Below are 16,707 nucleotides of genomic sequence, written 5' to 3' on the forward strand. Positions count from 1 at the left end.
TTTTTCACTTAAATGCGGTTCGCTTAAATGCGGTGCTTAAATTCAGATTTCACTTCAATGCGGTTTTGATTTAGTTTCAATATGGGAAGACTCCGCACTTGTTCCTGGTTGCAAACTGAAACGGGGGTGAGATTTCGGAGCTGGGGAGCTAGAACGCGATCGCCTGCCTCAAACACAGAGCAGCAGCAATTTGCCGTGGAGGAAGGTAAGCTGAAGTGTGAAACGAAGACAGAGAAAGGAAAAATGGATAAAGAATTGAAAGCAGCAACGCGGCTTCTTTTGAATATTATCTCTAAGAGAGGTGAAAAATTAAAAGAAAATTACCTAGAACAGTTAGCCCTGTGCGCCAAGAAGAAAGGAAAGCTAAACGGACTGTCACTGGTGTTTAGTGAAGCAGAGTGGCATGAGATAGGAGACACGCTGTGGGATTGTGCTATTGGAGGCGGGAAAGACGGAAAAATAGCTCAGGAGCTCGGCGCAGTTTGGAAAAAAGTTTTGATTACCTTGCAAACTGTCTCAGCTGAAAAAAAGGCTGCCGAGGCTGCCATTCAGGCTCTTGAAGGGGCAGTGGATGAGAGAAAGGAAGTACAGAAACCCTCCAGGGTTGCCAAGTTCTTTGGTGTTTACAATACCTGCCCCATGAAAGGAGCAGTGGTGCTGGTCAGTCCCACTTTGCAGGATGTGATAGACCACGTGTCTCAGGCGGCGGAAGTTTCTCCGCCGGGGACAAAACAGACTGAAAGAGAACAGGAAGTCGCACAGCCACCCGGCTCTGGGGGCATGGTGAAAGACGAGGAGTCAGGCGGAGCCGAGGGTGGAGCGGGGCTGGCACAGGGGATGAAGCAAGGGGGCGGAGTGCAAGACGGAGACAGGAGCGAAGCGGTGCAGCCTCCTCCCTCCCCCGAGAATGAGGAAGTGGCAGAAGCCGCGCGGGCGGGAGTGGCCCCGCCTCCCACAGCAGCGGCAGCAGATGCTGCGGTGGCACAGCCATCAGCCCGTACACAGCACGCCACAACAGCAGCACAATGTCCCCTCCCCATGGACTCTGATTCAGAAATTTCAGAGACTGAGAGTCCCAGTTCCAATTCCCAAGGCAAACAGCGGTCGCAGAAAAAATTACAGCGTGCAAATGAATTGCAACAAATAATAACCAAGCTTGCTGAGCTCTCGAAACAACATCAGTTAGAAAAACAAACAACTGTAATTCCTCAGCCTTGGTCACCGGGAGAACACAACCCCTTTCCATCCTCGCCGACAGCTCCCCCTGCACCGTCGATTTTTCCTTCAGCACAGCTGGTGCCGCTGCCAGCAGTTCCAAAATATCCAATTGAGAGACACTGGTCTGCAGTGGTCAAAGATGCTATTTTGGATGGAGATTGGCAGACCGCCAGCTCTGTGTGGCCTGTCCTGTTATTAGCAATAATGGAAATGCTAGTTGGGAACCTCATGAGTGGAAAGTCATTCAGTCAGCAAAACAGTCACTAATTATGGAATCAGATCAGAAGCAGCCAGAAACATAATTCAATATATATTTACAGCAGATGTACTTTGCCCTGCTGATTCTGCGAGCATTGCGTCTCTGCTGCTAACACCCTCACAATTCCTCATTTTCGAAAGAGAGTGGAAGCGTTTGGCAATCGAAGAAGCCAACAAACATCAAATATTAGGAGACCCTTTGTATGCAATCCGGCCAGACATGCTGACAGGACAAGGACCATATGCTACAACAAATGTACAACTTACCTATACCATTGAAATCCATCAGCTGTCTCAATCGCTGGCTCACAGCCTTGCTTCTAGTTCCAGACAAAAAGAAGCCAGAGCCCTATTCTACAATAAAGCAAGGAGCCACAGAACTGTATGGACAGTTTATTGACAGACTGTGAGCTGCTTTGAAAGATGCACCAGATGTGTCACCAGAGGTGCAAGAACACTTGTTTCGTTCTCTTGTTTTCGAGAATACCAATTCATGCACGAGAACCATTCTGGCCATGCTCCCACAAGGCAGTCCAATAGATGAAATGCTGGTGAGGGCTACCTGAGCTGAACAAAACAACCAGACTGCAGTGTTCACAGCAGCCATGCATGATGCAATGCAGCAACAAGGACACATCATTGCAGCTGCTTTGTCAGGTGGCAAAATTAATAACCCCAGCCACAGCAACAAAACTCCACGTACCAACAAACCAGCTGGCATCATTTGCTTATGATGTAGTGAAACAGGCCATTTCAAACAAGCCTGTCAAAAGACTGTATGGTGTCACAAATGTAATCTTGCCACCCATGCCACTGAAGCTTTTTGCAAGTCGGGAAACTTCAAATGCAGCACGTTAAGGCACCATGCGAAGAGACAAATCGATGCCTTTGGAGAATTGTTTTTGCAGTTGCGGAGTGTGCTGAAACAGTGTCAGTATGTTTTTTGTGTCATGCACATTCAGAGCCATCAATGCAACAGTGGTTTGGGAGAAGGCAATGCACAAGCAGATGCTGTAGTCAGCTATGTTGTCCATGTTCCCCCACAGAACAAGTTTGAAAAGGCTTGCAACAGTTATGAAACATTTCATCAAAATGCAAGAGCCCTGCACCGACAATTTCAGATCCCCCTGAATGATGCACAAGGGACTGTGCGTGCCTGCCCTCAATGTAGTAATCATGGGCCTGGCCTTGGGCTAGGCACAAACCCAAGGGGACTGAAAGCTTTAGAACTGTGGCAGATGGATGTAACTCATGTTCCAGAGTTTGGAAGATTGAAATATGTCCATGTGACTGTAGATACTTATTCAAAATTTATTTGGGCAACAGCACAAACAGGAGAAAAAGCTTTGCATGTTGAAAGACATTTATCTGTATGTTTTGCAGTCATGGGCGTACCTGTGGAAATTAAAACCGACAATGGTCCAGCTTATGTCGGTCAACGAATTGCTAAGTTTATGCAGAAGTGGAGGGTGAAACATACCACCGGAATCCCTCACTCTTCTACAGGTCAAGCTATTGTTCAAAGAGCCAATTGTACCTTGAAAGAATATTTAGCAAAGCAAAAGCAAAAGCAAAATGATGAGATTGATGTAGTTAGTCGATTGTCAAAGGTACTGTTTACTTTAAATTATTTGTGTTTAGCCGAAGGAAGAGAAGAACCTGCGGTCGTGATACATCACCACGCAGTGAAAGAGGGAAGACCACAGGCAATTCTAGGACTTTATGTTTATCACAAAAATATGTGAACGGGTGAATGGCAAGGATCAAGTCCTGTGTTGTTTAATGGTAATGGATATATGTGTGTTTCTATAAAAGCAGGACCTGTTTGGGTGCCAAATTGATTTACCTGTGCATGTCCTCAATTAATGATACCAGCTAGCAGTGATAATGACGTTGACAACAGCGACTTACCTGGAACACCCTGTGACAACTCTGAGACTGATGAAAATTGACTTTAGAGTGTGCAGAAAAAATAGTTTATATAATCATAGTTATAAGATTTAGTTTATTATAAATTATAATTAGTATTTAGGATTAAATAATAACCAGCTGTTGTTTTTCTTTGACTGAGAACTGGAAAAGATAACCAAAAAATATGAGAAAAATGTTGTGGGTTGGAATGTTTGTTTTAAGCAGTGTTTTGGCAAAGAAAATATCTGGAGGGCTTGACATTGACCAAAGACAAAATATGTGGGTCACTTGGGCCAATCAAACTAGACAAGATTCATTTTGTCTATCTTTAGCTACACCGTCCAATCCTTTTTGTACCTGTTTAATTGAAGTCCCATTGAATTCTATCACAGAGTTGAAAACTTGGACTCAAGCCAGAATATATTCAAATTTGAATAAAGCCTGGAATGTGTGGTGCAATAAGTCCACCTGGTCCTCCAGCACTCATTTTGTCAATTGATGTGAAACCCAGAAAATTCCAAAGAATGCTTTAGGAGCACAAGCTGTTGCAGTCGCACAAAATCTCAAAGTTATGGGTACTGAGTCACAGGAATTCGACCTTCTTGGTTCTGTACCAGGCAATTATTGTTTAATATTTGGACATCGTGTTGAAAAATCAAGTTTGTTATATATGAAAGAAAAGCAGCCAAAAGATGGCAACACTTGGTTGTCTCCCAAATCCCCATTGTATTATAATTATTCAGAATATTGTAACAATTGGACTCAATCTGTAACACCATTAAAAGGTGCTGCAAGAAAATTGCCACCAGGAATTTTCCTCATTTGTGGGGACCGAGCCTGGTCTGCAGTACCTCAAAGAGCTGTAGGAGGTCCATGTTATTTTGGCAAATTAACACTGTTTGCTCTCACCATTCATCAAATTTTTGGATTGTCTCAGAAACCCCGACAAACTAGATGTTGTGTTCTCCAACTAGGTCCTGATTGCAAAGACCAAGTATCATTATGGGGGCATCCAGCTGTAATACTAGCGTCAATTTTTTCCCCAGGAGTTGCTTCAGCGCAAGCTCTCACACAGTTGCAAACCTTGGCTTGCTGGACAGGAAAACAAATTAATATAACATCTAATATGTTAAGTGAACTTGCCACAGATATTAAGGGCATCCATCATGCAGTTTTTCAAAACAGAACTGCCATTGACTTTCTTCTTCTTGCCCAAGGACATGGATGTGAAGAGTTTGAAGGCATGTGTTGTATGAATCTGTCTGACCACTCTCAATCAATCTACAAGCAGCTTTCACAGCTAAAGAGTAACATGGGAAAACTTGTAGTTGTTAGAACTCCTTTTGATAAATGGCTCAATTCATGGGGTTTTGCTGGTTGGATCAAAGACTTGGTCCATTTTGGTATTATACTTTTTATTGTTGTAGTTATTTTAGTTATTGTGCCTTGTTTATTACTGTGTATGTGAAAACAGCTAGCCGTGCCTTTGACTCAGTCTGGGTAGCTCAAAAAGAAAAAGGGGGAATTGTAGCAGAATTTCTCAGAGAACAAGGGCATGATTTATATTTGGATTGAGGTTTGAGCTACCCCAGCCTGGGCCCCAAATTCAGGCCTGTGTAGCCTGTGGTGCAGTTAGAAATTATGTTAAGATATTAGCATAAGACAGAGGTTTTTCTAGGTATTAATAGGTATAGTTGGTAGTGTGAACACTTTAGCCACCTTAAGAATGAAATAACCAATGTCTGTCTGCATTTTTCCTTATGCTGTATACCAATGAGAATGTATTTGTAAACTATATCAAAGTGTATATAACCTGCCATTTTAGACAGAATAAACGGAGAACGTATGTTAACCATATTGGTCGGACCTGCGTTGCTCCTGTCCAGCTTCCCATGTTTTTAAGGGGTTCCCTGCTTCGGATGACATGTTCACATATGTTCAATTTTGTTGTCATTGTCTATGTTAAATATACTTAAGCAAGTTCCTTCATCTGTTGTCAGGGACTTACTTGCATCCAAATAGAGTGCACATTAATGAAATAGCTATCCCAGCCATATGCATCTACCCCTTGGGATACCTGCAGACTTCTCTTATGTACTATATGTGCTGTGTTTATGGCTTGTCTACCTCATGACCACAATATGACTATAAACTAATGTCTTTGTGGAAGGAGCAATGCTTGGTGAACATTGGCAGCAGCTATTTGGCATTTCTGTGAAATATGAAAAAAGTGTTGATACACCTTGAAAAACAATTACTTTAGAGGACTGTTAGAAGGCCGCCTGCAATTTCTGCAAAGGGTCCAAGTTTGTCCTTAACAGCTGTGTGGCTCTTTTTCTCCTGAAGTAATTGAATGTTCCAGGACTTAACTGCAAGTGGAAGAGTCTGGGATGCTTACTGTTTAAGAAAAGTTCAGACCCTAGGTTCTGATGCAGAGTCGGTTTATTACAGGTCGAGCTGATGACTCCAGAGAGGGACCCCCAAACAAAGAAATCCCTGTGCCTTTATACCCTCACAGTCTGTGCACCTGATCTTCACACGCACTCTTCATGTGCCCTACACACGCCTCTTGGTCCAATGGTGATTTTTGGTCTGGGGTCTTCTAACACTTCACTGTTTTTATCCACATGGGCTGTGCCAAGTTCAGTAGTCCCACATCTGTGCTCATCCAGCTCCACAATATCTTTGGGACTTTTCTCAATTCTGAGGGTATTCCAAAATAATTTCTGGTTATACCTTCTTACATTTTTTCTTTTATTACATTAATTCCCATAACAATTAAATCTATTCCTTCTAGTGCCAACCTTATTTCTATATCCAAAGCCTGCAACAGATCCTTTCCCAAGAGACACTGATGAGTCCTCAGCTATTACATTTCCCCCATACACTCTTACTTCCAATCTTTTGTTTCTATCCTGAATTTTTTTGCCAACACTGTTGCCAATAAATTTGCCTCCTGTTCCTTCATCTTTTTTTCACCTTCCATTCTTCTACCTTTTGCCTTTCTTCCCTTCCATCATATGCAAACATGGCTGCACTCAATATATTTTTTAATATGTTTACACTTTCACCATACTAGATTTCACAGAATCACTAGGTTGGAAGAGACCTTTAGGATCATCAAGTCCAACCCATGCCCTAACACCACCTCAACTAAACCATGGCACTGAGTGCCACATCCAATCTTTTTTTTTTTAGCTAGGTTCTTCTTACTTGCAGATCACAAAAGCTGAAAATATAGCACATGAGCCTTTATATATACATTTAAACTTGAAACAACTCTAAACAGCGTCCTCCTTAGCCTTGGCATTTTACTTCCCCAAGCTGTTAATTCTCCTGAGGACCACAGATAATGGTTGTAAAATGCCAACACTGAGGCATTACTTGGCAGAGCCCTAGGTTGCATAGCAGCAGGATTTGGCACTGTGTGCAGGGACATAGGATACAGCCCTGCATTTTGCAGCAGCGGGGAGGTAGGAGCAGGAGCAAGCGAAGGGACAGCAAGTGAAAGGACAGCAAGCGAAGTGACAGAAGCAGGAGATAAAGCAGCTGCAGTTTGCAAAGGTGGGGGGTAGAAGAAAAAGCAAGCAGAGTGGCTGAAACAGCGGCGGCGGCAGCTGCAGTGTAGGGAGGAACATCCTCCCCTGTTTCGGATACCAGTTCTGTGATTGCAATCATTTCCTTTCCGATTTTGTTTTAGGTTTTCTCCTTGCATAAGCCAAATTATCCCATATAAACCAATAACACATATGATTAGAATGATGATTTTCTAAAGATATTCTTAAAGATGTTAGATGGTTTTGATCAAATGTGTACCACAACCTGGCCAGGTTTTCTATGGATTTATCCTTGTTTTTGTAGTCATGAATGAGCATTCCTCCTGATACAATTCAATAGCACGCTTTTTCAACAGTTCTTTTGTTCCAGTCTTTTGTTTTTGTTTTGCTTTATTTTTTTTCTTCAATTCTGGAGGATTTCAGCCAAGGGCATTCCCTTCTCTACTCTGGCCATATTTCCCAGTTTTACCTTGTTTCAGGAGCTCTAACCCCAAATTTCCTTTTTACCTCATTTCAGTCACTTGATCTCTGAATTTCTTTTTTACCAAAATACAGGTACCATTTTTCAGAGGACTTAAACCTCTCTTAGACAAACACCTTGTCATCTGTTATAGAGTAAGGCTGGACTCAAACCTGCCTCCTTGGAGTGTCAGATTTGAACCTGCATCCCACCTGCCTCTGTGTCAGAATTTAAACTCATTCTAGAGAGAAAGTTTCCACTGCAAAGGGCTCACATGAACTCACCTGTCTGCCAGCAGTATGGACATTTGGAGTCAGAAGGATCCAGAGATGAGACCTAGGATCCCATCTGTGTTGCTATCTGTTTAAGAAAAGTTCAGACCCTGGTTTCTGAGGCAGTTTGTTTATTTCAGTTTGAGCTGATGACTCCAGAGAGGGACCCCAAACAAAGAATCCTGTGCCTTTATACCCTCACAGTCTGTGCACCTGATCTTCACATGCTCTTCACGTGCCCCACGTGCCTCTTGATCCAATGGTGATTTGTGGTCTGGGGTCTTCCAGCACTTCACTGGATTCTTTCTTCATGTCCACCTGGTCAGGGCATTAACTGCTCTTATCTTCCAGCTTGGGCCAGCCTTGGGGCCCTCTAGGGTCTCAACCCTTATCTGAAGGTATCCAGTCTTCCTCAGTTTTCTTCCCCGCTTAGCAATTCATGCTCACAGAATTCTTTTAGAGTTCACCTTTGCTAAGTTTTGAGCAGAGCCCACTCATGCTAAGCTGTAAGTTACAATTAAACTTAAATTTACCCAATTAATTTCTAATATTCTATAAGTAATTTTTTAAAGTAAATTTATAATCCCCAACACTTACAGTACATCTTCTTTCTTTGATCATAGTCTGACTTTTGGACATGGCCAGACAATCTTACCACAGTGAGGATTTGGAGCCTGTGGGACTATGTTGTCCTACATGCTTGTGGTGACCAGCAGGTTATGTATAATTTTCAGATGTGAATAAACATAACTGAAGCTTGGTTGGGATTTGATTCCTGCTCTCCAGTGCTGACACATGAAGTTCAAACTCTTGTACTCCCTGAAAATGAGTTTCCTTGTTTAGTAGAACATTTAAACCCCTGACTCATTCTGCTTGGTGGGCAGGGATTTTGAGGCTAGTGAGTTCACAGTGAGTGTGCTGCAGCATCATCTTGCAGATGTGTATGAGCTATGTTACCACTGCAGCCAGACATTTAGTGTGGCTGGAATCTTACTATACTGTCCCTCACCTATCAGTTCCTCGTGTGCTTAGGGATTCATAAAAAATCATTTTGCAGACACTCCTGGGCTGCTATGACTGGCTACTTGAGGAAAATCAGTGAAATCTTTAGTTCTGCAGTTTTCAGGACTTCCAGCAGTAGTAGGCCAGCACACTTCTCAGGGAATAGCAGCCTCTGCTAGTAGTCTATCATAGGGGGTAGACAGCAGGATATCTTGTTACTTTATATTATGGGCTCTATTAGGTAGCCTAGGGCTGCATTTCAAGTGAGCCCTGAACATCTACAGGATTGAAGCAGAATGCAGCTTAAAGTAGTTGACTGTAAGCCAAGAGGCATTAAGAACTGACCTGGTGTTAGTAACCCCAGTGTGGTCAGCATCATACCACACCAGTACCAACACTTCCTGATAAATAATGGTTGATCATCATAAAAAACTCAGCTCTTCTGCCCAGTGCTCAGAGGCTCACTGTCTACTGTCAGCAAATTCCCTTTGCACACAAAACAAAATCTTTAAGTAACTGTATTGGGTTTGCATGTACAGGTTTTGGTAATGGGAGGGCTATAGGCGTGGCTTCTGTGAGAAGCTGCTGGAAGCTTCCTCCATGTCTGGCAGAGCCAATGCCAGGTGGCTCTAAGATGGATGTGCCACTCACCAAGGCTGGGCCAATCAGAAATGGTGGTAATACCTCTGTGAGGACATATTTGAGAAGAAGAAAAAAACAAACAAGTTATTGCACAGATGTAATTGCAGCCAGAGAAGAGCAGGGTGAGAATATGAGAGGAACAGCTATGCAGATACCAAGGTTAGTGGAGAAGGAGAGGCAGGTGCTCCAGGTGCTGGAGCTGGGATTCCTCTGCAGCCTGTGATGAAGACCATGGTGAAGCAGTCTGTCCCCCTGCAGCCCATGGAAGACCACAGGGATGCAAAGATCCACTTGCAGCCCCTGGAGGAGACCCACACCGGAGCAGGTGGATGCCTAAGAGGAGACTGTGACCTTGTGGGAGGCCCATGGTGGAGCAGGCTCCTGGCAGGGACCTACAGACCCATGGAGAGAGGAGCCCATGCTGGAGCAGGTTTCCTGGTAGGGCTTGTGACCCTGTGGAGGACCCACACTGAAGCAGGCCATGCCTGAAGGACTGCACCCCAGGGAAGAGTGATCCACATTGCAGCATTTTGGAGAACTGTTGCCCGTGGAACTGACTCACCTTGGAGAAATAGAGAACTATCTCCCATGGGAGGGACCCCATGTTGGGGCAGGGGAAGGACTCCTCTCCCTGAGCAGTAGCAGAAACAACATGTGATGAACTGACTGTAACCTCCATTCCCCATCTCCCTGTGCTGCTGAGGGGGGAAGAGGTAGAGGTGGGAATGAGGGAGGAGTGTGGGGAAGATGTTTTTATGGTCTTATTTCTCATTATCTTGCTGATTTTGTTAGTGATAAATTCAATTAATATATCTAATTCGAGTATGTTTTGCCCATGATGGTAAACAATGAGTGATCTGTCTTTGTCTTTATCTCAACTCATGAACCCTTCATTATATTTTATCTCCCCTGTCCAGCTGTGGAGAGGAATGAGAGAGGCTTTGGTGGGTGCCGGGCATCCAGCCAGGGTCAACCCACTGCAGTCTTTTTGGTGCTGTGACTCAGATGATGAGGATTTTGAGATAAGGATAGTAATTGGGAGTAGTAATGGGCAAAACAAGTACTGAACAATGTTTGAGAATAAAATGACCATGGGAAATTAACATTTTCATCTCTTTCCTTCCCAACACTTACTAATGTAAGCGTGCTATAAAGTCAGGAGATCTTGCAAAGGCCAAGATCTATCTGTAGGTTCCTTTTTAAATGTAAAACTGCTTTTCAGTGCCCTTGTGATAACTAGGCAAGGAAATCCTTGAAGATAGGCCTCAACAAATAAGAGATTTTTAGCCTTCAATAAATCATACTTGGCTCTTTGCCATTATTTTCTAAAAAGGGCAAGCAGACTTCTGATTTTTCCTATTATATCCCTGTGTTTTGTTTTTATTTGTAGTGATCTTCTGAGCTCTCAGTCTGTGGAACTACTTTACATCTTGAGATGTAAAAGCAAATAAGGACAAGTAATTTCAAAGGCTCTCCTTATTTGATTCCATGAATGGCTATTAGTGGAGTTGTCTTTGTGATGCTATACTATTTTCTTACTGAAAATTCATAAATTATAAGGAAAAATTCATTTGAATACCGGTTTATCTTTCTTCTGTCCTTTCCCGGTAGCCCACTTCAAATGGGAATGGGAATGGGAATGTTTCAGGATCACCAGCCCTTGTTCTTGTAGGTGACTTTAACCTACCAGCCATCTGCTGGGAAATTAATAGAGCAGAGAAGAGGTGGTCTAGGAGGTTCTTAGAGTGTGTGGAGGACAACATTTTGTCGCAGCTGGTGAGTGAGCCCACCAGGGGAGGGACTATGTTAGACCTGTTGTTTGCAAATAGAGATGGCCTGGTGGGAGATGTGGTGGTTGGAGGCCGCTTGGGGCACAGTGTTCATCAAATTACAGAGTTCTCAATATTTGGTGAAATGAGGAGGAACATCAATAAGACTTTTACATTGGACTTCCAGAGGGCAGACTTTGGCCTATTTAGGAGACTTATTCAGAGAGTTCCTTGGGAAGCAGCCCTTAAAAACAAGGGAGTCCAGGAAAGGTGTGTGTGCTTCAAAACAAAGATCTTGAGGGCACAGGAACAGACTGTCCCTGTGTGCTGAAAGATGAGTCGACGAGGCAAACGTCCAGCCTGGATGGGCAATGAGGTTTTGAAGGAACTTAGGAATAAAAAGAGCATGTATCATCTTTGGAAGGAGGGTCAGGTCTCTCAGGAAGTATTTAAGGGGGTTGCTAGGGCATGTAGGAAGAAAATTAGAGAGGCCAAAGCTCAGTTAGAACTTAATTTGGCAAATTTTGTAAAGGATAATAAAAAAGTTTTTACAAATATATTAATGGTAAAAGGAAGGGTAAGATCAACCTTTGTTCCCTATTGGATGCAGGAAGGAACTTAGTAACTGCAGATGAGAAGACAGAGGTGCTTAATGCCTTCTTTGCCTCAGTCTTTAGTGGGAAGATGGCTTGTCCTCAGGACAACTGTCCTCCTGGGTTGGTGGATGGTGTCAGGGAGCAGAATGATCCCCCCGTTATCCAGGAGGAGGCAGTCAGAGAACTGCTGAGCCACTTGGATGTTCATAAATCTATGGGACCAGGTGGGATCCATCCCAGGGTGATGAGGGAGCTGACAGATGAGCTTGTGAAGTCGTTGTCCATCATTTACCAACAGTCCTGGCTCACTGGTGAGGTTCCAGATAGTGCCCATTCACAAAAAGGGTAGGAAGGAGGATCCTGGTAATTATAAGCCAGGTAGCCTGACCTCAGTACCCGGTAAGGTATTGGAACAGCTTATATTGAGTGATATCACACAGCACTTACAGGATGGCCAGGGTATCAGATCCATCCAGCATGGGTTTAGGAGGTGTAGGTCATGTTTGACCAACCAGGTCTCCTTTTATGACCAGGTGACCCTCCTGGTGGATGCGGGAAATGCTGTGGATGTTGTCTATTTGGACTTCAGCAAGGCCTTTGACACTGTCTCCCACAGCATACTCCTGGAAAAGCTGGCAGCCCAGGGCTTAGACAGGTGCACTCTTTGCTGGGTTAAGAACTAGCTGGATGTCTGGCCCCAGAGAGTGGTGGTAAATGGTGCTGCATCCAGCTGGCGGCCAGTCACTAGTGGTGTTCCTCAGGGGTCTGTGCTGGGGCCAGAGAAAAGGAGACTCAGAGGTGACCTTATCACTCTCTACAACTTCCTGAAGGGTGGTCATAGTCAGGTGGGGGTTGGTCTCTTTCTCCAGTCAGCAACTGACAGAACAAGAGGACACAGTCTTAAGCCGTGTACAGGGAAATATAGGTTGGATATTAGGAAAGAGTTTTTTATGGAAAGAGTGATAAAGTACTGGAATTGTCTGCCCGGGGATGTGGTGGAGTCACCGTCCCTGGATGTGTTTAAAAGAAGGTTGGATGTAGCACTCAGTGCCATGGTTTAGTTGAGGTGTTAGGGCATGTGTTGGACTCCATGATCTTGAAGGTCTCTTCCAACCTAGTGATTCTGTGATTCTGTGTAGCATTCACTTGGCATCAATGAGCAGTGGCCCGACGCTGGACCAGCTCAAGCTTTGCGCTGCTGACAGTTGTCGCAAAATTCACTCTGGAACAGTTTCTGATTGCGAAGTGCAGCTTTTTTCCAGGTTGCTACTGTTGTGAGCCCAGAAGACCCATGTGAAACAACCCACTCCGAAGTGAAGCTTCTACCTTAAACAAAAGCTACCAGGTAAAAGAGGGTTTGCTTGGTGTCCTGGGTTAACTTTGTGATGCTTGTATCTCCAATCGTCTGTTCTGTTTATGTTGAATATTGTGTTCTGTACCTTTAAGACTGGTTCTGAGAGCGAAGGGAGGGAAAAAAAGAAGCACGCAGTTTGTTTTCAGAAACTGCTCTGACTCCTCCGCATTTTGGTTCCTCGTCTTTGTTTGTCTTATGCATGGACAGACAGCGGGACAGAGATCTCCTTTGCTTTTAGTTAGTTTAGCTAGCTGAAGCAGAGAAGTTCCCTGGACTGTTTTTTTCCTTCTTTTTCTCGGGACTGTTTAAACTTGTCCTGGACTGAAAAACCCAGAGAGACACCTGAATTTCACACCTGGGGCCCAGGAAGGCATTTTCCAGCACCAGAGGCACTAATAAGAGACTGGGTGAGCTGAGCTGCAACCCACGGCAGGGACGTTCTGAGTTTGCCATCTCACTTTGGAACAATGAGAGTATTTATTGTTTCATATTATTTTTTTTTTTTTATGCTTGTGGGCACTTTGTTTGTTGAATAAATATTTTTTTCCACTTTTTCCTATGGAGATTTTTTTCCCGGACCAGTTGGGGGAGGGGCCGTTTGGGTTTGCTTTTCTAGAGGGACCCCATTTGGAGGTTTCCTCACAAATTTGCCCTAAACCAGGACATTTGATCACCCCTGACTTTTTAAAGGCACCTCAGAAATCCCTCAGCTTTGTTTCTGGCTGCAGTGCCAGTCCTTAAAGCGATAGTAACAGTTTTGGGGCACAAATAGGTATGGAATACAATAACAATTTGGGTTACCCAGGACACCTCTAAATTCTTTTTATCTGATTTACAGATTTAAAATAATTTAAGATCAGTTATGTTCCCTCCATGACTGCATGCACATGTGCCTTCTTAGAGTTGCTGAAGAAGGACTTAAAGGTGTTGTGTAATGTTCAGTAAGCCAGTTGACAGCGGTTTTGTGTTCCTGCTGATAGCTGTTTGTGTTCCTTTTGCTTGTTTTTTTTAACTGAATTTATAATATTAAAAAATTATGAAGAATGTTGACTTGTATGGATAACATTTTAATAGCTGAAAATGTAAGCTAAAATTTATACTTGAGCACTTCTCATTTGTCTGTTTTGCAAATAAATGATGTATAAAATAACTGTTTATTCCATGGAAGTAAAAGTTTACTTTGGAGAAAAGTTAATTTTTTTTTTTTAAAAAAAGACAAGCTACAAGACCTCCTCCCTTGAGTGAGCTGAAATTTCATTATGATTCTTGTTAGGATCTGGTCTTAACATAGAACAGCAAAGAAAACTAAGTGTCTGTGAATAAAACAGATTGAACCCAGAAAGGTTCAAATTATATTCTAAAACTTTATTAAAAGTAAATGAAGTTAGATGTTGGTGTCAAAAATATTGATATATTTTATTTAATGGTAAGAGAGGCAAAGAGGAAGGAAGGAAGGAAGGAAGGAAGGAAGGAAGGAAGGAAGGAAGGAAGGAAGGAAGGAAGGAAGGAAGGAAGGAAGGAAGGAAGGGAGGAAGGGAGGAAGGGAGGGAGGGAGGGAGAGTGGTGGTGGGTGGACAGGATGAGCATTCACTGCCTCTGACCAGAGGCTTTTGCACCACACACCCAAACCCTTTCCTCCCCCCTTCTTTGGTGTGAGGATCTGTGTGAGTTTCACAGCAGATATACCTGAGGCTGTGGTCTCCACCCCGAAGGTGAGAGGCTTAATCCTGTGAATATATTCTTTTTCGCCCAGCCCAAACCCGAGGCACTTTATCATATCTCCATCAACGTGCAGTGCAGGGCCTCAGTCAGGGCATGGTGTTCTTCCATGTAGCTTTTGTTATACAATTTTGCTATAATAGGCAAAGGTACTTCATGAAGATGTTTAGGCCATAAATTATAAGATTTCAGTCTCTGACAATTCTTTGTCAGAATATCAGAATAGGGACTGATTCCCTACCTAAGCCTATTCTTGAGTATCTTATTCCATAACAAATAAAAATAACTAGAAATGTATTTGAGTCAGTTCTGCAAAACCAGAAGCAAGTATAACTAGCAAAATGTAGAAATATTGAAAACACTATAAAACAGAAACCTCTACCAGCCAGTGACTATAGTGAATTTAGAATTTTTCTTCAGATGCAGAGGCAAAGCAGGATTTATAATACCCATAACTCTTATGCCAGTAATCAGCTTGTGGACTTTGATTAAACAAAAAACCATATTTTAAGAGAGCAAAACTATGAAGAAACTTTGGGAGAGCTCGGCTTGTTCTAAGGTACATAAATCTGTACCTCAGTAGTATAGCTTATTTGCTAGAGGTGATGTTTGATTAAAACAGTAGTTGTAACTCACTGCTTCTAATTCTTGCATTTAGTAAGACTTATACTGGAAAAGTATCAGGGAGTAGATACTGTTTCTGAATGGGAACAAAGAACGCCACATCTATAATTTTCATTGTGTTCTGATTCACATAATCTTATGATTTTTAATGCCTTTTTAATAGGGAGCAGTTATTTATTAATCTATACATTTTTGGTTCATATTTTATGTGTGTGTGTTTAAAATTGCTATAAAAACATTACAAAAGAAATTATAAAAACCTTTTGAGGAGTTGCTGATTGGGTATATACAAGGTTTCATAATCAAATCCAAATAAATATGTACTTTAGGCATATAACAAGCTGCTAGGTAATTATAAGGAAAAGCAGCAGCTTTTCTTGAAGAGAATGTTGGGAGTATTAGAACCATTAGTTTTGATTTGTCTGAAAAGGCTGGAAACCATTTTTCTTTAAGTTACTGAATTAGCTCAGCTGAGCAGGTGGACAGAATGGAGTTGAATTCAAGCTAGTATGGCTGAATGGGCCCTACAGGTGAATGTTGTCCACATAATGTGATGCTCTGTTGTGCTGCTAACAATTTTGCAGAAGAAATGGAATATTATGCTGTTCTTTTCAGTCATAGGAAAGCAGTGCTTTAAATGACATAATATGTTAATACACTGCTGTTATGAATGCAAATGCAGAATGAAGTGACCAGATGTTTTGACTGATAAAATCTGCCCATTTGTCCCTGGTATCTTCTAATCTCATGTTCTTAGTGACCCAATAAAAGCTTCTGCCCTTTCCCCAAGAATAAATTTTGTTTTAATTTATTGTAATGAGCAAATACTGCATCTAAAAATTTACATTGCATTTCAGTAATTATGCAGTTAGCACCAAAATACCTATATAGTATAGTGCATAAGGCTAGCAAGAATGTCCTCTGAGAACTTAGCTGTTCAATTTGCTTTCTCTTTTTTTCTTTAATAAATAGCACAGGTTTCTTTGTGTGTGTAGAATCTAATTATTATTTTAATTATAACTTATTCTTTGATAATATTGCCCTTACCTGTTTTCTTAAACTTGCAGAATGCCAGGGGTATATTTGTATCTATAAAGTCTTCATCACTGTTTGTCTATCTACACACATTAAAGTATACACATAGGTATATTGGTGTTAAAATATACAAGGAATGTGATTAAAACGTTAATTTATTTAATGACTTCTAATGACCTGTCTTCCTAGATCGAAATGGTTGAAATTAGACTTGGGGTCTCTTCTGAGAGTATAGAAGTTGCATTGTTCCTGCCCAGCTAGAGGGCTGGCTGGCCCTGACTAATCTATAT

General features: G+C 42.4%; 1 protein-coding gene across 2 annotated transcripts in view; it reads left to right on the forward strand.

The window, feature by feature from the left end:
* Positions 1 to 16,707, forward strand: part of LOC310922098 (guanine nucleotide-binding protein G(q) subunit alpha) — a 222,724-nt gene that overhangs the window by 12,648 nt on the left and 193,369 nt on the right. The window contains exon 2 of one of the 2 annotated variants that reach the window (XM_083882439.1): positions 12,937 to 13,030. The exons of the other annotated variant lie outside the window; for it this stretch is intronic. The gene's annotated coding sequence lies outside the window, so the exon portion shown is untranslated. The remainder of the gene's footprint in view (positions 1 to 12,936; positions 13,031 to 16,707) is intronic. 2 annotated transcript variants of the gene reach the window in all.

Source organism: Zosterops lateralis, assembly GCF_965231275.1.
Source record: "Zosterops lateralis genome assembly, chromosome: W".
Lineage (NCBI taxonomy): Eukaryota > Metazoa > Chordata > Aves > Passeriformes > Zosteropidae > Zosterops > Zosterops lateralis.